Source organism: Crocuta crocuta, unplaced genomic scaffold (assembly GCF_008692635.1).
Source record: "Crocuta crocuta isolate KB4526 unplaced genomic scaffold, BGI_CrCroc_1.0 scaffold687, whole genome shotgun sequence".
In the NCBI taxonomy this organism is placed as follows: Eukaryota; Metazoa; Chordata; class Mammalia; order Carnivora; family Hyaenidae; genus Crocuta; species Crocuta crocuta.
Window position 1 is genome coordinate 580,565 of NW_027530182.1, and position 16,019 is coordinate 596,583.

General features: G+C 35.7%; 1 protein-coding gene across 1 annotated transcript in view; it reads right to left on the reverse strand.

Moving 5' to 3' along the window:
• Nucleotides 1–301: 301 nt before the first annotated feature.
• ZDHHC21 (zDHHC palmitoyltransferase 21) overlaps nucleotides 302–16,019 on the reverse strand; it is an 82,528-nt gene continuing 66,810 nt past the window's right edge. Inside the window, exon 10 of the mRNA XM_077765039.1 lies at nucleotides 302–322. The gene's annotated coding sequence lies outside the window, so the exon portion shown is untranslated. The remainder of the gene's footprint in view (nucleotides 323–16,019) is intronic.

The following is a 16,019-nucleotide window of genomic DNA, read 5'->3' on the forward strand; positions in this document are numbered from 1 at the left end:
TAAGTTAGAGGCATATTGTAGTTCTGAGAGAAACCATTAAAACATTAAAAGATGTACAGTTAATAAACCAATAGTGAGGATAAAATGGAATATTAAAGCAATACTAAATTAATCCAAAAAGGGCAGGAAACAGAAAAAAGATAGGACAAGTCATTTAAAAATAGCAAGATCTTAAACTTAAACACAACCATAATGATAATTATGTTAAGTGAAAATGGCCTCACTCAGCAGTTCAAAAGCATGCTTTATGGCCTTTTAGCAGAAATCAAGACAGAACATCCCACTGTATTCGTAATCATTGTATTGTTCATCTTCATTAAATCTGCAAGAAAAAAAGGTCAGTCTCACTTAAGAAACCTTCATGAAGCAGTAAAAATTATTGATATTATTAAATCATTATCCTTCAGTATATCTCTTTTATAAAACATCCTTCTTTGTCTCTAGTAATGTTTCTTGGTATGAAATCTCTTTTGCCCAATATCATTGTAGCTATTCTAGCTCTCTTATGATTATTGCTTGCATGGTCTATCTTTTACAATCATTTTATTTTCAGTCCACTTATGTCTCTTCTCTCTTGTAGACAGTGTACAGTTGAATCTTGCTTTTTTTTATCCAGTCTGGCCATCTGTACATTTTGATTGGAGCTTTTTATTCTATTTACATTTAAGTGATTATTGCTATGATTGGATTTATATAAACTATTTTACTATTTGTGTTCTATCTTACATCTTAAATCTTTTCCCCCTTCTATCCCCCTCCTACTGCCTTCTTTTGTCTTAAATATATATTTTTGTGTACCATTTTAATTCCTCTACTGATTTTAAATTATATTCTATTGGATTATTTTCTTAGTGGTTACTCCAGTGATTAGAATCTCCATTGTAACTCACTAAATCTGCTATGAATTAACACTAACTTAATTCCAGCAAAATATGAAAACTTTGCTCCAATATAGGTCCATTTCCTCTCTTCCTTTGTGTTACTGTGTGTGTGCATGTATATACACATTTACATATACATTCTATATATTTTGTACATATAAAGTCTATGTTATAAGCCAAACAGTATGGTATACAACCAGAAAGCTCTAGCAATTATAAATCTACATTCATCTAGCAACGAACCCTAAATACATGAAGCAAAAACTTAAAGAATTAAAACAAGAATATACAATTCAACAACAATATCTGGAGATTTCAATACACTAATATCAATAATTAAGAGAAGAACTAGACAGAAAACCACTACAGATATAGAAGACTTGAAAGAACACATTAACCAACTTGCCATAACTGATAGTTAAAGAACACTGTATCCCAAACCAGCAGGATGCACATTCTTTTCACATACACTTGTAACATTCTTCAAGAGACATCAGATGCTAGGATATAAAATAAATCTCAGTAAATTAAAAAGGAATTGAGAAACTGCATTTTCTAACCACAATAGAATTAAATTAGAAATCAAAAGTAGAAATCAATTTGAGAAATTTATAAATTCTTGCAAATTAAACAACATGCTTCTAAATACTCCATGGTCGGGGCGCCTGGGTGGCTTAGTCGGTTAAGCGTCCGACTTTCACTTAGGTCATGATCTCGCGGTTCGTGGGTTCGAGCCCCGCGTTGGGCTCTGTGCTGACTGCCAGCTCAGAGCCTGGAGCCTGTTTCAATCTGTGACTCCCTCTCTTTCTGACCCTCCCCTGCTCACGCTGTCTCTCTCTCTCTCCTAGAAATAAAACATTAAAAAAAAAATAAAAAAATAAAAAAAATAAATACTCCATGGTCAAAAAAATCATAAGAGAAATGAAAATACAGCAAAATCTTGGATTGCAAGTAACTTGTGTGTGTTTCACAAGATGAGCAAACGTTTCTAATAAATTTTAACTTGATAAACGAGTGATATCTTCCAATACAAGTAGTATGTGAGGCCAAACATCACATGATCACAACTGAGCCAATGGTTCTTGAAATTTATCTTGATATACAAGTTTTTTGAATAACAAGCATGTTTCTGGAATGAATTATGCTCGCAAACCGAGGTTTTACTGGTACTTTGAGTTGAATGAAAACAAAAACACAATAGATCAAACTTATGGGATATAGCTAAAGCAGCACTAAGAGGGCAATTTATAGCTTTGAAAAATCAGTATTAGTCAGAAAACAATAAAGAAACTACAAAAAGAAAAGCAACTAGAAAACTCAGAGCAGGCAGAGGAAATAAAGTAGAAATAAGAAATTTTAGTACAAATCAATAAAATAAAAAAAATAGAGAAAATTGATGAAATCAAAAGTATGTCATTTAAAAAGATCACAATAGGGGTGCCTGGTTGATTCAGTTGGTTAAGCATCCTACTCTTGATTTCAGCACTGGTCATGATCTCACGGTTCCTGAGATTCGGCTCTGCAATGACAGCATGGAGCTTGCTTGGGATTTTCTCTTTCTCTGTCCACCCCCCTTGACTTGCCCTCTCTCTCTCTCTCTCTCTCAAAATAAATAATACAATTTTAAAAAGTAACTTTAAAAATGTTTAAAAAGATCACAACATTGCCAAACTTTAAAGTAGACTAACAAAAGAAGAAAGACATATTAGCAAAATTAGGAATGAAAAAGGGGACATCACTACTGACACTACAGAGATTAAAAGGTTTCTACGGAATACTATGAACAAACTTGTGCCAACAAATTAGACAATTTGGATGAAATAGACAAATTCCTAGGGAGACATAAATTCCCCAAACAGACTTAAGAAGAAATGGAAAAACCTGAATAGACCTATAACAAGTTCACAAATGGAATGAGTAATTACAAATCTTCCAGCAAAGAAGCTGCAAAAAAGCTCAGGTCCATTTATTTATACTGCTGAAATTTATCAAATGTTTAAAGAAATAATACCAATCTTTCATAACGGCTTCAGAAAATGGAATAGGTAACAAATTCAGGAGTATTCATTCAAAAGAATAACAACAACAACAACAACATTGATACATCATGAATGAATCTCAAAAACATGCTGAGCAGAAGTCTCTCAAAAAAAGAGGGCAAACTGTAAATCGATAATTCTATTTTTGTGAAGTTCTGGAAAACAAAAACATAAAAGGCTTTTGTTTCAAATGGTTGGAGGTATTTAAAAATACCATTTCTTACATGAAGTTAACAATTAGAAAAATATAGGTGAATGCCTCTGAAATTTTTAGCAATAATAATTAGAAGACTTAACTGCATGCAATATACCTTCAATAACTCAAGTGATATTACAAATAAGATATGAAAAAAATAAGCTATGCAAAACAAAATTGTGTTGGTGACACTTTGTACACCTAAGAATTTTAAACTTAGTCTCCCACTACATACTTATTACAAAAATAAAAGCTTATAGAAGTATACAAAAAAATTTGAAGTTGACAAAAATTAAAGTTAGTTAGAGTTTATGTTCATAAACTCTAAATGAACTTAGTAGCATAGTAGCATAATGCAAAGGAGGAACATAATCAAAGTTTTTGAAAAATAAAGAAAAATACACAAACTTCATTTAGGAAAGACTTTTTAAAACACAAGATTAAACCCAGAAATCTTAAGGAAAATGATTGAAGATAATTTACTTCTTTCATAAGACAATGATTGTGGCAAATTTTGTTTTCCATAGATGTCCTCAACAGTATCTCCCAACCAACAAGCTTTTCCTGTGAAATGTGACTTTGACATTCTCCCCAGTAACTAGTCTACATTCTTTTTCACTGAATCTTGACAGGTTTTATGACTTTGAGGTTAGGTCACAAAAAGTGATATAGCTTCTGTCTGAGTCTGCTGGACCACTCTCTTCTGGAACCCTGCCACCATGCTGTGAGGAAGCCTAAAGAGACATATGGAAAAAGGTGCTCTTTTTTTTTTTTTAATGTTTACTTACCACTGAGAGAGAGAGAGAGAGAGGGAGAGAGAGCAAGAGAGCGAGAGAGAGTGAGCGTGAGCAGGGTAGGGGCAGAGAGAGAAAGAGATGGGAACAGAGGATCCAAGGCAGGCTCCACACTGACAGCAGTGAAACGCCAACGTGGGGCTCAATCCCATGAACCGTGAGATCATGACCGAAGCTGAAGTCAGTCACTCAACTGACTGAGCTACCCAGGCACCCCTGGAAAGAGGTGTTCTTGATGACAGCCCCAGCTAGGTCCCAGTTGACAGCCAGTATCAACCATCAGACATGTGAGTAAATGAAGCTTTAGCTAATTGCAGTCTCCAGTGATTGACTCCTTCATAGTCTTCATTTTTTTCTAGCTGAGCCCTCAGACACCATGAAACAGAAAAAAACTGCTGTGCCCTTTCTGAATTCTTGATACATGTGGAAAATGGATGGCAAAACTTAGAGCACTTTGGATGGGTTGGTATTTTCCATATTGTGGATACTTTTCCATATTACAAATATTTGAAATGCTTTCAAACATTCAAGAACTCTCTAAATCAGAAATCAAGTTATAAGAAGTATAGATCACCCCAAAAACTTTGATATCAGTTACTTCCAGTTGCCATTAAAATATGAACCTGCTCGAAGGAATGGAAGCTATCTGGCCTACAGTTACACAGCTTATAGAATTTATAGAACAAATTTCATTAACTTGATGGTCATTACTTACTCCTTAAGGATTAGTCATTCATACTTTAAGCGTGAAACTATAAAAGCTCCACATCATATTAGATCCTTAATCAGTTTTTGCCAGGAATTGTCACTTAAGAAGTACAAAACATTTTTAGTTATAAAAATAGTAAATTTCAGTACTAAGAAGGATAAATATAATCCAGACCATGCCATAATTAAACTACTAAGGACATGCTTAAGTGCATATGTGTGGTAGCATCTGAATGTTTGGATTTGTAGATTTCAAGTTCTCTATTTCCTGAATTATTCTGGTATTTTTTACATGCAAAACACATTACTACTTGGGCATTTGATCTAAGCAGAGGCTTTTGTTGTTGTTTGGAGAAGAGGGCTAATTTGAAAAATACTAAGTGACCAGAGGACATTTAAAGAATATGCTGCAACTGATACACATATTTTTTAAGTCAGCTTAGATATATTTTTTTCTTTCGAACTAACACACATCCTCCTCAGTCCTGTTTGCTCAGCTGGATGTCCACAGGGTCCAATTTTCCCTCCAATTGCCCTTGCACGCTAATATAATTGCTGTTCATATGGGTAATTGGTCAGCCTAGAGCAGCATTTGTATGGATTTGTTCATCTACATCATCTGGCAGTTTCTCAAATGGTTTTGCAGTATTATAATACTATCATGCATTTTTAGTTTTTGTCTCTGTAACAAGACTAAATAGATGTAAATCTTTAAGGATGCTATATTTTAAGTGCTTCAAAAGCAGGAATAAACAAATGCAAACTCTGTTTAAGCAGCTAACATTCCTTTTCACTTATCAGATACCAGAGTAAATGAACTTGAGTCTCAAATGTATAATGTTCTGCCCTATCTTCCTCCATTGCCTTTTTTCCCTAAAAAAAAAAAAGAGGAAAAAACTAAGTAGATTCAAATAAACTTCAGCTTAAAAAAGAAATAAGCCAGCTTCACTTAATAGTGTCCTTGATGAATCAGTAAAAATAATTAGTTTTATTAAATCTTGATCTTAGATAAATTCCTAGTAGTGCTATTGCTGAGTCATTGGATAGTTCTATTTTAATTTCTTGAGGAAACTCCACACTGTTTTCCAGAGTGGCTGCACCAGTTTACATTCCCACCAACAATGCAAAAGGGTTGCCATTTCCCCACATCCTTGTCAGTATCTGTAGTTTCCTGAGTTGTTCATTTTACCCACCCTGACTGGTGTGAGATGGTATCTCACTGTGCCTTTGATTTGTATTTCTCTGATGATGAGTGATGTTGAGCATCTTTTCAAGGGATACAGGAGTGCTGATGCATAGGGGCACATGTACACCAATGTTCATAGCAGTACTTTCAACAATAGCCAAATCATGGAAAAAGCCTAAGTGTCCATCAACTGACGAATGGATAAAGAAGATGTGGTTTATATATACAATGGAATACTACTTGGTAATGAGAAAGAATGAAATCCTGCCATTTGCAGCAACGTGGGTGGAACTGGAAGGTATCATGCTGAGTGAAATAAGTTGGAGAAGAAAAGATACCATATGTTTTCACTCATATTTGGATCTTTGGAAACTTAACAGAAGACCATTGGGGAAAGGAAGGGGAAAATTAGTTACAAACAGATAGGGAGGGAGGCAAACCATAAGAGACTCTTAAATAGGAGAACAAACTGAGGGTGACTGAGGGGGGTGTTGGTGAGGGGGTAATGGGTGATAAGAATTGAGGAGGGCACTTGTTTGGATGAGTACTGGGTATTGTAAGCAAGTGATGAACCACAGAAATCTACCGAAAAATGCAAAAGCATACTTTGCACACTGTATGTTAGCCAATTTGACAATAAATTATATTGAAAAAAACCGGATGGGATCTTAAGCTTGTTATGTCTGGGAAGTAATGCTTTACTTGGGACTTGCTTGTTCACAGGCTGAAACCATATAAGTTGACTTTCAGTCCATGCTTCTTCAGAGATAGCTAGTGAATTTGTTTGTGGGTCTGAAATAGCTGATTGGGTGAATCAGGCACAATAGCTGAATGGGGTAACAGTTTTTTGAAAAATAATGCTTAAATCTTTTGTTAGTTTCAACTTCATTAGCCCTATAGGACATGAGTTCAGTGATAGGTATGTTAATTAGCTTGGTTTTGTAATCATTTCACTATGTATAGTAAATTATATATATATATAATTGCACATTGCATATATATAAAACATCACACTGCACAACCTAAATATATGAAACTTTTATTTATCAATTATAGTTCAATAAAGCTGGAAAAAAGTTAAAAAATAAAAATAAATCTTGATATCAGAGTACATTTCTAATACTCTGTTTGACAATATGGGAAGTACAGTACATAAAGAATTTCATCTGCATTCCCAAGTATGATTATTATTCTTGAGGGAAAGCACGGGTGTACCTGTTTGAGTTTCCTAAACTAGCCATGTTTTCATTGGAACACTATTTTTTTACTTGAAAGAGTAACTGACAAATTATGGGTTTTCAGATGTAGGTATCTGAAAAAAAATTTTCAAAAATAAGGGAAGTGATCCTGTCACCTCAAGGAAAACTGACAATATGTGGTTACCAATGATAAAATTCAAGTTTTTAAGTAAAAACTAGAATTTTGAAAAATGTAATGTGTTATGAGTTTAACAGCTTTCCAGTACTTAACTTTTCTAACAAGATCGGTAGTAATATTAAGTTTATAAATTTTTAATTTGATCAAATTTAATTTTATAGAATTAAATTTATCAACACTCGAAGATTTGCATTATTCCAATATTTTCCAAATGACCAATGAATGCTGTCACAAAATCATGTAGGAATTGAGATAACTTTCCAAAGGGAAAAAAGAGACCAATGGATTTTAATGTAACAAAATACCAAAAGTTCTTTGGGGAGAGTCCAAAAGGTCATGCTGTAGTAGGAGGACCCTAGCTTGCTTCCTCCAATGAATACAACTAGGTTAATTATCAAATCATCCCAAATACCCCAGATCATCAGTCGGAAGACTGGCAGAACAAACTCCACAACTAAAGGTAAAGAACAGGCCACAATAAAGAAGGTAGAAAATGCAGAGACTTGATTTGAGAGAGAAACAGACTGTGGCTGCTGTGGTAGGGAGGTAGCTGTGGTTATGGAGAAGGGCAAGAGACAGAATGACATACAGGGGAGTGCATGGAAAAAATGAGTCCCCATAGCAATTGGCTTAGAAAGCAAGAGAGGGGTGCCTGGGTGGCTTAGTCGGTTGAGCGTCCGACTTTCACTCAGGTCATGATCTCGCGGTTCGTGGGTTCGAGCCCCGCGTCGGGCTCTGTGCTGACTGCCAGCTCAGAGCCTGGAGCCTGTTTCGGTCTGTGACTCCCTCTCTCTCTGACCCTCCCCTGCTCACGCTGTCTCTCTCTCCTAGAAATAAATAAAAAACATTTAAAAAAAAAAAAAGAAAGAAAGAAAGAGAGGCTGATTTTGTTAAGTTCTTATAACCTATGGGGCTTAAGGGCTGGAGTTTTAAAGTTAGTGGGCTTGGCTTGGATAGAGCCCAAAGAGCATTGGGGCTGCTCTTCGACAGAAGGGCAACAGCCTGTAGACGTGGAAACAGCCTTCTGAAAAGTTCCTTGGGCTCTATTTCTAATATTCTGTTTGACAATATGGGAAGTTCAGTACATAAAGAATTTCACCTGCATTCCCAAGTATGATTGTTACTCTTGAGGAAAAGCACGGGTGCACCAACATATTGGGGAAGTTATTTGTTCATCCCAGAGCATGCTCCAGAAAGGTAGCATTCACAGAGAACAAAGGAAACGACAAGTGCCACTTCCCACCCCTGCTCCTAAAGCACAGAACCACTGCAGTAACCAGTGCAGGGCAGACACTACCTAACTGGCTTACACCAAGCCCCACCCTCTCCCACCACCAAACTCCCAAAGAACCACCCTTCCCAGTTATGTTTGCCTCAGTCCCAATACGGCAGACCCCTCAGAAGACCAGCCCAAATTCCTGCCCATGCCACATCTCCTGACCTAGAAGCTCTGCAGAGCTTTACTTCCAGTGGCAGTGGCAACAGTTCCCATTTCATATATAGCCCCATGTATACTTAGTTAAAACACACCACAATTCAGGCCAGGAACCAAATACCACTCATAACAGGCAAAAAGAACCTCTACGGACAACTGGCCTGAAGGATAAAGTGGCCCGGACACAACAGCAGAGCACAGGCAGAACATATTGGAGACACTCCAATAAGCACCAGGTCCTGGAGAACAGGAGATACTACACTTCAGGACACTGTAAGACCCCTTCCCCATAAAGTTATTACCCTCAAGAATGAGAGATGCTGCTGACTTTCTCAAACAGAAACAGGCAAAGAGGCTTAGACAAAATGAAAAGACAGAGAAATCTGTCCCAAATGAAAGAACAGGACAAGGCCATGGCCAGAGATCTAAGAGAAACAGATATACATAACACATCTGATAAAGAATTTAAATTAATGAATGATCATACCCACTGGACTTGAGAAGAGTGGAAACATGAGTGAGACCCTTAAAACAGAGATAAGAAATAACAGCAGAAATAAAGTGCTCAGTAACATAAATGAAAAACATGCTGATGGAATGAACAGCAGGCTGGAAGAGGCAGAGGAACTAATTAATGACCTAGAAGACAGAATAATGGAAAATAATCAAATCGAACAAAAGAGAGAAAAAATAATTATGAAACACAAGAATAGACTTATGGAACTCATGACTCTGTCAAATGTAGTAACATTTGACATTACAGGAGTACCAGCATTACAGGAGTACAGCATTACAGGAGTACCAGAAGAAGAAGAAGAAAGAAAAAGTGACAGAGAAGTTATCTGAAGTAATAATAGCTGAAAACTTCCCTAATTTGGGGAAGGAAACAGATACCCAGATCCAGGAGGTACAGAGAACCCTTACCAAAACCAACAAAAGCAGATCCAATTAAAATGGCAAATTAAAGACAAAATCTGAAATGTAGTATTAAGACATAAAAAAAACAGTTACAATAAAGGGAAACTCCATAAGGCTATCAGTGAATTTTTCAGCAGAAACTTACAAGCCAGAAGGGAGTGGCATGATACGTTCAAAGTGCTAAATAGGGAAAATCTGCAGCCAAAAATACTCTATCCAGCAAGGCTATCTACATAATAGAAGGAGAGGTAAAGAGATTCCCAGACAAACAAAAATTAGAGGAGTTCAGGGCCACTAAAGGATGTAAAATATAACACCAAATACCTAAAACACAGGAAGGAAAGACGAATGCATTCAAACTTAAATGACCATCAACTTAATTAATCTAGACTGCTATTTGCAGAAGAGGTTATATACAAAAGTAACGATAACCACAAATCAAAAACCACTACTAAATATACAAAAAATAGAGAAAGAAATCTAAATGTATCACTAAAGTAAACCAGCAAAACATGAAAGAGAGAAAGACAAAGGAATCAGAGAAAATCTTCAGGAACAACCACAATGTGTAACAGGTAATAAAATGGCAATAAGTACCTATCTATCAACAATTACCTTGAATGTAAATGTACTAAATGCACCAGTCAAAAGACATAGGACATCAGAATGGATTAAAAAAGCAAGAACCATCCATATGCTGCTTACAAGAGACTCATTTTAGACCTGATGACACTTGCAGATTGAAAGTGAGGGATTGGAGAAATATTTTTTATGCAAGTGGATGTCAAAAGAAAGCTGGATGGGCACCTGGGTTGCTCAGTCAGTTAAGTGACTGACTCCTGATTTGGGCTTTGGTCATGATCTCACAGTTTGTGAGTTTGAGCCTCATATGGGGCTTTGTGCTGATGGTGCAGAGCCTGCTTGGGATTCTCTCTCTCTCTGCCCCTTTCCCACTCATGCTCACTTTTGCTCTCTTGCTCTCTCTCAAAACTTAAAAAAAAAAAAAAAGGAAAGCTGAAGTAGCAATACTTATATTGGACAGACTATATACTTCATGTTTTAAAGTTTATTTATTTGAAAGAGAGTGCATGTGTGTGCAAGTTAGGAAGGAACAAAGAGAGAGGGAGAGGGAGAGAATTCTAAGCAGACTCCACATGACCAGTGCAGAGCCTGATGTGGGGCTCGAACTCATAAGCCATACCACCCAGGTGCCCCAGAAAAACTAGACTTTAAAACAAAAGCTGTAACAATAAACAAGGAAGGACACTATATAATAATACGGGAAACAATCCAACAAGAGGATATAACAATTGTAAATATTTATGTACCCAACATGGAAACACACAAATATATAAAACAGTTAATAATATACATAAAGGAACTAATCAATAATAATACAATAATAGTAGGGGGCTTTAACAGCCCGCTAACATCAGTAGAAAGATCATACAAACAGAAAACCAACAAGGAAACAATGACTTTGAATGACACACTGGATCAGATGGACTTAACAGATATAATTAGAACATTCTATCCTAAAGCAGAATATACATTCTTTTCAAGTACCCATGGAACATTCTCCAGAATACATCACATATTAGCCCATAAAACAAGCCTCAACAAATTCAAAAAGATCAAAATCGTAACATGCATCTTTTCTTACCATAACACCATGAAACTAGAAGTCAACCACAAGAAAAACCTCAAAGACCACAAATACATGGAAGTTAAATATCATGCTACTAAACAATCAATGGGTCAATCAGGAAATAATGGAAGAAATTAAAAAGTACATGGAAACAAATGAAAATGAAAATACAATGGTTCAAAACCTTTGGGATGCAACAAAAATGATTCTAAGAGGGAAATTTATAGCAATACAGGCTTATCTCATGAAGCAAGAAGAATCTCAATAAACAACCTAACCTTACACATAAAGGAGCTAGAAAAAGAACATAAACAAAACATTTTTTAAAAAACGGAAAGCAGAAGGAAGAAAATAATAAGATTAGAGCAGAAATAAGTGATACAGAAACTTAAAAACAAAAAAAAACAGATCAATGAAACCAGGAGCTATTTCTTTGAAAAAAAATCACACATATGATAATCCTTTATCCAGATTTATCAGGAAAAAAGAGAAAGGACTCAATTAAATCACAAATGAGAGGAGGAAAAACCACCAACACCACAGAAATACAAACAATGATAAGAGAATATTATGAAAAACTACATGCCAAAAATAGGGCAACCTAGAAGAAATGGATAAATTCCTAGCAACATATAAACTGCCAAAATGGAAACAGGAAGAAAAAGAAAATTTGAACACACTGAGAATGAGCAAATAAGTTGATTCAGTAACCAAAAAACTTCCAACAAACAAAAGTCCAGGATCAGATGGCTTCACAGGCAAATTCTACCAAACATTTAAAGAACTATTCCGAAAAATAGAAGAGGAAGGAAAACTTCCAAATTCATTCTATGAGGTCAGCATTACCCTGATACCAAAACCAGGTTAAAACACCACTGAGGGAGGGAGAGGGAGGGAGGGAGGGGGAGAGAGAGTGAGAGAGAGAGAGAGAGAGAAAACTACAGGACAATATGTCTTATGAACATAGATGTAAAAATCATCAACAAAATACTAGCAAACTGAATTCAACAGTACATTTTAAAAAACAATTCATCACAATCAAGTGGGATTTACCTCTGGGTTGTAAGGGTGGTTCAATATACAAAAATCAATCAATGTTGATACCTCACATCAATAAGAGAAAGGATAAGAACCATATGATTGTTTCAATAGGTGCAGAAAAAGCATTTGACAAAGTGCAACATCCACCCATGATAAAATTCCTCAACAAAGTAGGTTTAGAGGAAACAAACCTCAACATAATAAAGGCCATATATGAAAAACCCACAGCTAACACCATCCTTAATGTGCAAAAACAGAGATTTTCACGTAAGGTCAGGAATAAGACAAGGATATCCGCTCTCACTACATTTATTCAACATAGTACTGGAGTCCTAGCTAAGAAATCAGACAACAAAAAGAAATAAAAGGCATTTGATCCAGTAAGGAAAAAGTGAATCTTTAATTATTTGTAGATGACATGATACTGGATATAGAAAACCCAAAAGACTCCACCAAAAACCTGCTAGAACTAAGAAATTAATTCAGTAAAGTCGCAGGATGCAAAATCAATGTCTCTTGCATTTCCATGCACCAATAATGATGCATTAGAAAGAGAAATTTTAAAAAAGCAATCTCAATTACAATTGCAACAAAAATAAGGTGCTGAGAACAAACCTAACCAAAGAGGTGAAAGACCTAGACTCTGAAAACTATAAAACACTGATGAAAGAAACTAAAGATGAGACAAAGAAATGGAAAGACATTCCACGCTCATGGATTGGGAGAACAAATATTGTTAAGTATCTATACTACCCAAAGCAATCTGCACATTTAATGCAATCCCTACCAAATACCAACAGCATTTTTCACAGAACTAGAACAAACAATCCTAAAATTTGTATGAAGCCGCAACAGACCTCCAATAGCCAAAGCAATCTCGAAAAAGAAAAGCAAAGCTGGAGGCATCACACACAATTCAGACTTCATGCTATATTACCAAGCTGTAGTAATCAAAACAGTATGGTACTAACACAGAAAAAGACACATAGATCAATAGAACAGAACAGAAAACTCAGAAATAAAGCCACTATTATATGGTCAATTAATATTCAACAAAGCAGGAAAGAATATCCTACCGGAAAAAGACGGCCTCTTCAATAAATGGTGGTGGAAAAAGTGGACAGCAATTTGCAGAATGAAACTGGACCACTTTCTTACACCATACACAAAAATAAATTCAAAATGGATGAAAGACCTAAAATGTGAGGCCTGAAGCCATAAAAATCCTGAAAGGGAGTACAGGCAGTAACTTCTCTGACATGAGCCATAGCAACATTTTTCTAACTATGTCTCCTGAGCCACGGATACACAAACATAAATGAACTATTGGGACTTCATCACAATAAAAAGCTTCTGCACGGCAAAGGAAATAATCAACAAAGCTAAAAGGCAACCTACAGAATGGTAGAAAATATTTGCAAATGACATCCTGATAAAGGATTAGTATCCAAAGTACATAAAGGACTTCTAAACCTCGACACTCATAAAACAAATTATCCAATTAAAAATGGATAGAAGACATGAACAGACATTTCTCCAAAGAAGACACAGATAGCCAACACACATGAAAAGATGCGCATCATCACTTATCATCAGGGAAATGCAAATCAAAACTACAATGAGGTATCACCTCACATCTGTCAGAATGGCGAAAATCAACAACGCAAAAAACAACAGGCGTTGGCAAGATGTGGAGAAAAAGGAGCCTTCTTGCACTGTTGGGTGGGAATGCAAACTGCTGCAGTCACTGTGGAAAAGCTATGGAAGTTCCTCAGAAAATTAAAATTGAACTACACTAAGGTCCAATAATCCTACTACCGGGTATTTACTGAAAAAATAGAAGAGCACTAATTCAAAGGGATCCACGCACCCGTTTATAACCGCATTATTTACAATAACTAAGATATGGAAGCAGCTCAAGTGTCCACTGACTAGTGAACGGATAAAGATGTAGTATAGGGGCAACTGGGTGGCTTAGTCAGCTAAGCATCCAACTCTTCATCTCAGCTCAGATCATGACCTCGTGGTTTGTGAGTTCAAGCCCTACTTTGGGCTCCTTGCTGACAGCACAGAGCCTTCTTGGGATTCTATTTCTCCCTCTCTCTGTCCTTCCCCTGTTCTCTCTCTCTCAAAATAAAGAAACTTTAAAAAGAAGATGTGGTATGTATGTATATGCAATATTATTCCATAATAATATATATGGAATATTATTCAGCTATAAAAAGAATGAAATCTTGCCATTTTTGATGACATGGATGGAGCTAAAGAGTACAATGCTAAGTGAAACAAGTCAGTCAGAGAAAGACAAATACCATATGATTTTAAGAAACAAATGAACAAAGGAAAAGAGAGACAAATCAAGAAGCAGACTCTTAACTATAGAGAATACATTGCTGGTTACCAGAGGGTTGGTGGGGGTGGGGGTATGGGTTAAATAGGTGATGGGGATCAGGGAGTTCACTTGTGATGAACAGGGTGTGTTGTATGGAAGTGTTCAATCACTATATTGTACACTTGAAACTAGTATTACATTGTATGTTAACTAACTGGAATTAAATAAAAACTTTAACAAAAGTTTCTTGGTATTGTTTCTGGTTCCTCATTACAAGTAAAGTTCAGGGAACCAACACTTGGTGAGTTTCTGTGTAGTATCAAAGAATATGAACAGCCACTTGAAAATATTAAAACATTCGTTTTCACAACTATGCTATTTGCATAAGGCCAGATTTCTCTAGATACTTCAACTAAAATAACAATGCAACGGATTGAATGCAGGAAACAGTATAAGATTTCAAATCTCTTTTATGATGGCAGATATTAGAACTTTGCAAAAAATATATATAAACTCATGAGTCTCTAAATAAAAATACATTACCTATGTTAACATGCAATCAGCTTATTGTTATTCCAATGAATAAGCACTTAAAATACTTCTCAGCTTTAATTTTTAATACAGCCAATAGTAATTAAGATAATGTACATAAGCAAAACCTCTTTGGGGCCTGCAGTAATTCTTAAGAATGTAAAGGAGTCCTATGAACAAAGAGTTATAGAATCGTTGTAATTGATCATCACTCAAGAAGTATAATTACCGTAAATGTTGCTTAGAATCAGAGCAAAGGAAACTGAAAATGAAACAAGATTAAATCTTCAAAACCCTTGTTTGTCAGAATGTGACCCAATTTGCTTTCATTCACCAATGCAGTAAGGTTTGTAGTTTTATCTGCATTCTACTGAGTCATTTAAGTGGTAACCCAGGATATTTATCCATGTAATTTTTCTGATAAAAACCTAAGAATTTTAAAAATAATGTTAAGCCTGTATCTTCCCATCTCAGGGCAGTTTACAGTCCTTCACGGTTTCTAAGATGTACCGATTTGTCTTTTCAGATGGTATCTTTGACCAATTTATATTCACTAATATACTTCTCCTTTGCGACTTCTTACTTGGGCAAGTAAAGCGGTTAGTTGAAACTTAGGAAATTTGTCAATAAAAAGCTATCCAGAAACTCTTAGGATATAAGTCCATGAGAACAAAGGCCTTAAGTATTTCAATATTCCTAGCTCTAAAATGTCTGGATGTATACCTGAAATGTTCTGCATTTTACGTAAATTATTCCTCAAAGGAAAAAAAAAATCCTATAAAATAGTGTCTGGCACAATAAATGGTAAATAAATTGGATGACAGAATCTAGCCGTATGGGTCATCTCCAAGACAAAAATGTGTGACTGGGAATACTGTGTTTGTCAGTCAACCCTAGTATGTGTACCTAGTTCTTCTTGATGTGTGATGAATT